General features: G+C 47.7%; 1 long non-coding RNA gene across 1 annotated transcript; it reads right to left on the minus strand.

Moving 5' to 3' along the window:
* Window positions 1-2,915: 2,915 nt before the first annotated feature.
* On the minus strand, window positions 2,916-4,402 carry LOC102005186. The gene is made up of 3 exons (XR_264933.2): window positions 4,131-4,402; window positions 3,717-3,879; window positions 2,916-3,435 (listed from the first exon to the last, which is right to left on the minus strand). It is a non-coding gene; the product is annotated as an uncharacterized LOC102005186 (long non-coding RNA).
* Between the last annotated feature and the right edge of the window lie 1,585 nt (window positions 4,403-5,987).

Here is a 5,987-nt window from a genome sequence, read left to right on the forward strand (position 1 = left end):
AGAACTAAAGAGAGGTTTCAGGACAAGGTGAATGAGGATTGAAAGAAGAAGAAGAATCTTTGCCTCCTTAGGGATTCCTAAAAACTGCCACTGGGTAGAAACAGCAGCTGTGAACACTGACCTGCTGACCCTTCTGTGATGGACAGAACATTCCTTTCAGAGCAGCAGTGCAGATGGATGAGGTGACAGGAGAAATGAGGCTACCCCAAATATCTGTTTCCTCCCTCCTGTTTCTTTTAAGGACTCTGGTATCTCCTGGAAGCCCCTAGAAAAAGTCTGGCACTGGTGCAAACTGAATCAGCAGAGACTCATTCATATAATCAGCATTTCCTAAACACCTACCATATATAGAGCACTGTGTCCCACAGCTAGCAGATTGTCTGGCAGACAGTAGGCACTTAATATTTGTCTGTTTGGCAAATCCGAGAGAGACTGAGAGACTGTTCCTGCAGCCAAAGGGTTTATAATCCAGGGAGGACAGGTGTGCCAGTGAATAATTCGAGGCAGAATGAAACAAGCCCATCACCTCATCCTTTGGTACCCACTTGCACAGCTCAAAGTAAAGTATGGCTCCCAGGAGGCCAGAAAGCTTAAAAATTTCCTTTCAGAATGGTCCCTAAGCATCAACAGGGAGGCTCTTGCCAAGGTGGGGCAGCTCTCTCTTCTTTTTTCCTTCTGCTGAGCTAAGTCACAGAACAGCAGTAGCACCATCTTTTCATGTGCTTTCCTCTGTCCCTGCAGACAAAGTTATGCTATCTGCAGGCAGTGAAACAGCCTTGGGCTTTGGAGGCCAGCAGATCCGGAGACCCCCACTAGATGGGAGAATCTGGGCACTGAACCTTTGTCCCCTCTTCTGTAAAGGAAGTTAATTGTACCTCCCACCAAGAGGTGGTTGTGGAAATCGTGCATGTGAAAGTTATGGGTGCTCCATGACAGGTACTTAGCATACTGGTGTAGGCTTGGGACGGGCTGTACTTACAATGGCCACAAAGGCATCAAAATTCTCTGAGCACAGAGCACCTGCCCTACTGATAATACTGCTTCTCACTGAGTGTCACAGGGTTTGCCTGCGGTAGTGACAAGTAAAAGTCTGTAAGGTGGATATTTACTATCGCACGTGTGTGATGACTATACCTTCACTACCCACATTGGAATGTGTCTGACGAGTGCCCTCAAGGCAGGGACAAATGGAGCACAAGTGAAGTCAATTCTTAGAGGTCTGGCTTTCTGGGTCCCCAGATCAGTACTGCAGACCTGTCTGTCTGATATTTCCCCATCCCCTTCTGGCAGCACTGTTTTCCAAGGTGAGAATGAAGCCAACTAAGATGACTTGAGCAGGACCATGAGAAATACTGTGTGCAGAACTGGTACCCTCCGCTTCCTCCTTCCTCCCTTCTCTCTCTTCGTTTCTACAAGTACAAGGTAACATAGCACAAAAATCTCCCCCCAAAACAAAAATATTTCCTGTGATGTTCAGATTGCTCAGGTGCCACACTGGGGAAGGGGTGGGGTCAGAGGGACAGTCCAAGCTCTGCGGCAGGATTTAACAGACGCTTTCTGTAAAGAATCAAATGGTGACTCTTACAGGCTTTGCAGGCCCTGTCATTTTATTTTTTTCTTTGTGATACTGAGAATTGAGCTCAGGGCCTTTGCACTGAGCTACATTTCCCCCACCTCCTTTATTAAAAGACAAGTTCTCATTAAGTCACTGAATTTCCCAGGCTGGGCTTAAGCTTGTGATCCTCCTGCTTCAACCTCCCTGAGTTCTGGGGTTATAGGCACGTGCCATCATACCCATCTAGGCCATGTGGTCTTTATCACAACCACTCAGCTCTGCAACTGTTGGTGCAAAATCATCCCTAGACAATAAGCACGTAAATGAGCATGGCTGTGTTCCAATGAATCCGTATTCATGACCACTGGAACATGAACTTGATATCACTGTCATGTGTCATGGAATAATATTCTTTTTACTTTCTCCCACCATTTGGAAAAGCAAAAAGCATTTTTAGCTCACAAGTTATAAATAACAGATGGCAGGCTATCGTTGACCCTTGGGCTGTAGTTGCTGACCGGCCCCTGCTCGAGAGATTCGTGATTGTCACCAGAAACCGTTGCACGTTCTCACCTCAGAGCTCCACCTTCCTATTGGGAAAGAAACTTCCAGCCATGGGGAATGCTTGTCCCCTTAGCCACAAGGCTTAGAGGTACAAATTATAAGGTTCTGGAAGCCTCTTCTGGGAAGTGACCTAACTGCCTGGCCACCCAGAGCATGAACATGATTTTTACCACTAATCAGGGTAGAGAGCCAGAGATCAAACTGGGACGGTATCCGCTGATCTCTCTAACACCAGCCCCAGCTGCCATGGTGCAGCTTCTCCAACTTGAGTATAACTTCTGAGAAGTTGTGCAAAAGCCAAGTCATGCCTGGACTCTCTCTGCAGAGAGACGAAGAAGCTGGAGGTTAGAGGGCTCCTTGTTAGGCAGGGTTGCCAAGCATTTGGTACGGTGGCTTTGAATTTCTCCTTTGCAAATTTAACTAAGGAGAACTGAGGGCTTACTTTTTGTATTGTGGCATAACTAAATGGGGAGCAAGTGGCCCAGGAACTAAGACAAGAGAAGTTCTGAGTCCATGGTGGAGCACAAAAGGACGACAGGAAAGCCTAGGATTTGCAAAAAGCATAAATATCTAAACAGTATGCATAGGCAGCCTGCAGAGCATCATTATCCGCTCCCGTGTCTGTTTTCATATGCTGATTATAGCAGCCTAAGAAATCATCAGAGGCCTTGGGGCTTGGAGAAGATTTGGCTAGACCTGAAAGAAGCCAGCCCACAGGGAGGCCTTTGGAATAACCTGGAAACACACAGACACGTGCTCACAGACAGACACTTTCATTCATTCATCAAATATTTATTTCCTGCTTATTAGGTTCCAAGCACTAGGCTAGATACAGAGAGAATCAAATTGAAAAGGCTCAGCCCCTGCCTGCGAGGAGCCCAGGAGCAGGGTAAGGCTGGCACACATAGGCTCGAAAGACAACTTCAGAGCTTGAGTTGCCAGGGGTCTGCCCCACACAGCGACTGCCCTCTTGTGGGAGCCTGCCTGCCTCAGCCTCCCTGAACCCACGGGACCTGTCTGGCACCTGTTGTGGCCAAGGGATTAGGCTCAGGTCCTCCTAATTGTCCCACCTCTACCGAAAGCCCCCAGGAAAGGGGATCTGCCAGTCTTACAGCAGGGAAGGGAAGGAGATGCTTGAACTTCCCCTGCAGAACATCGATCTCTCTTCCCGCTTGGAAAATTTTCCTCCAGTCTGCTGGCACAGAGAACAGTGGCCAGGCCAGCAGGGTGAGCAGAGGGAGAAAGTATGTCAAAGGCCGAGCCTCTGCCTCCTGCCTGGTCAGTATGCTGTCCCTGGCATTGATGGTTTCATTTTTCTGAGCAGGAAAAGAATAAACGTGGAAGATAATTGTAGTGGAACGGCCGATAAGTAACGTTTGGTCTCCTTTTTACAACCATTCCCTAGGGCCCCATTATGGTAATTTTTCTTCTATAACTGGCAAATTGTATAACGAGTCAGATGATAAACCAGCAAGCAAGGCAGAAATTTGCATTTTAATACAACTGCTGAACCACTCCCCCCGCCCCTGTCTCTGGGAGGTCAAGGCCTTCTGATCCTGGGTCTCCCAACCCTTAGCCTTCCAGCTCCTCCTCTTACTCTGAGTGGGTGAGACTGGAGCACTTGATAATGCAGCATTTTAAATGAAAGCATAATATCTGTATTCTCAGGCCCCGAAATCAGCCTGCCGGGCTCTCCCCTGCTCCACCATTACTGAGGGATATCTTCAGACAGGATCTTGAACGTGCCTCGGTTTCTTTTTCTGTCAAATGAGGATCATTTTACTATCTGAACTAGGTTTTTAATGGATGCCTGATGCATAGCAAGTGTAGTAAGTGTTTATCATATTATTATGATGATGATATAGTGAGATGATTACATATTATGATGCATAATGTGATTAATCTGATATTATAATATGATGATTATGACAGTGAGAGTGATAATGTAATAATGATAAAGTTGATAGGTATTTTAGTATTAATTATTAATATTGCATTGATAAATACCAACCTTGCAGTGGTGCAATGGTGATTTTTACAGCTGATAAGAAATAATATTAGCGAAAACATTACGGCTGTGGTGGGGATGATGCTAATGAATTCTGGGAAGATCCTTGGGTCCACTGAGCACTGATTCCAGTCTAGACCTGTCACCAGGTCTGACCCTGATCCCTACTCCTCTTGTGGCTCTTTTGTTCCAACACGTGCACCTTCCCAGGCCACCACGTTCCTCTGCAGAGAGCTCAGGAGTCCTGAGAAGGATCTAGGGAATGCAAGGAGCCAGGTCACAGGTTATAGAAGACCACACACACATACACACACACACCCCTCCTCCAGCACCCAACGCTAGACTGTTCCAGCCATACCAAGTTTCACGAATTCTAGAACCTTCCACCCACATGGTGTAGTGAAAGCAGGGCTGGCCTCTGAGCCACAGGTCTGACTGTGAGGGTCTGCTCCACAGGTCTGACTGTGAGGCTCTGCTCCACCGCCTCTGTTCTGTAACTTTGGGGAAGTCAGTTCATTTCCCATCTACGAAGTGGATGAAAACAACACCTGCTGTGTGCAGACCTGAGTGGGTTAACAGAGGCACACACTGGGCACACTACAGACACCGGCGGAATCCGCCAATTAGCCAACTCTGTGAGGAGAGGCGCTAACAGTCCTGGCCAACTTTTCCGAGGTGGTTCCATTTGGCAGGGACGGGCCGTCCTTTCATGCTGAAGAGAAGCTGAGTGAGATCCAGAAAATCCTGCCAAAACCCTGGGATTATTATCTTAGCTCCAGGAGTGAAGTCTTTGGGGATTGGCACGCCCAGTGGTTTGAATTTATAGACCCAGGGCCCCGCCAACCGCCAGCCGGAGGGGAAGAGCGTTGTTCTCGCAGATGATTTTTTGGAGGATTATTTTTAGCACTTCCTCCAACTCCTTGATACCATCAGAGATTCCAAATGAGAACTGGGAATTGAGTTTGTTTTTGCATTGTGATGAGGCTTTTGTCCACCTCACTGGGCTGTGGTGAGGGTTGTTTTTCCTGCACAAACTGAATCATGGCCCACAGTGAGGACTGTGGCAGTTGGTGACATCCTGGCTAAGATCAGTCATTCACTCAGCAAACACATATTGACCTCCTGCTATGTTCCAGATCTGATCTCAGTGCTTAAGATACATAGGGAACAACAGAGACACTGCCTCCTACCTCCACGGAGGTGGGAAGTTCTAGGATGGGAGGTACACATACACAAGTAAATAACCACAAGAAGCAGGTGAGTTGTGTGTAGGACCATGGTGATGCAATGGGAAAACAGCACGGTAGAGAGGATCGGGTTGAATCATTAACAGGAAGCTATGCTAAGTGGATGGCGGTCTCCAGTTTTCCATGCTCTCCTTTAGCAGAATTATATATCCTGGCTCTGCAGGTAACAGCAATGCGCCTCACCCAGCGCAGGTGTCTGCAGTGCAGCCCATCCCAGCCCAGGTCAGCCCCATCACAACCAAACTGCAGACCACAAACATGAAGAGAGAGGTTGTGTGAGGCCTCTGCATTCATTCCCTGTTGCTGCCATAGCAAGTTATCACAAACCTAGTGGCCTAACCCAACACACATCTATTTCAACCGGGTCAGAAGTCCAAGTTGGCTCCAGGTTCTGAAAGGACAACATCATGGTGTCTGTTGACCAGACCCTGTTGGGAGCTCTGAGAAGAATCTGTTTCCAAACTCGCTCAAGTTCTTGGCCAAGTTTGGTTCCTCGTGGTTGTAGGACTCTAGCTCGTTTCCTGGCTGTCCATGGCTGGGGACTCCGCTCTGCTTTTACTCTAGGTAGAGGTTTCTTTCTGGTCCTTGCACTCCCACATCCAAACCCATGAAC

This window comes from Chinchilla lanigera, unplaced genomic scaffold, assembly GCF_000276665.1.
Source record: "Chinchilla lanigera isolate Chin_1 unplaced genomic scaffold, ChiLan1.0 scaffold00152, whole genome shotgun sequence".
NCBI lineage: Eukaryota > Metazoa > Chordata > Mammalia > Rodentia > Chinchillidae > Chinchilla > Chinchilla lanigera.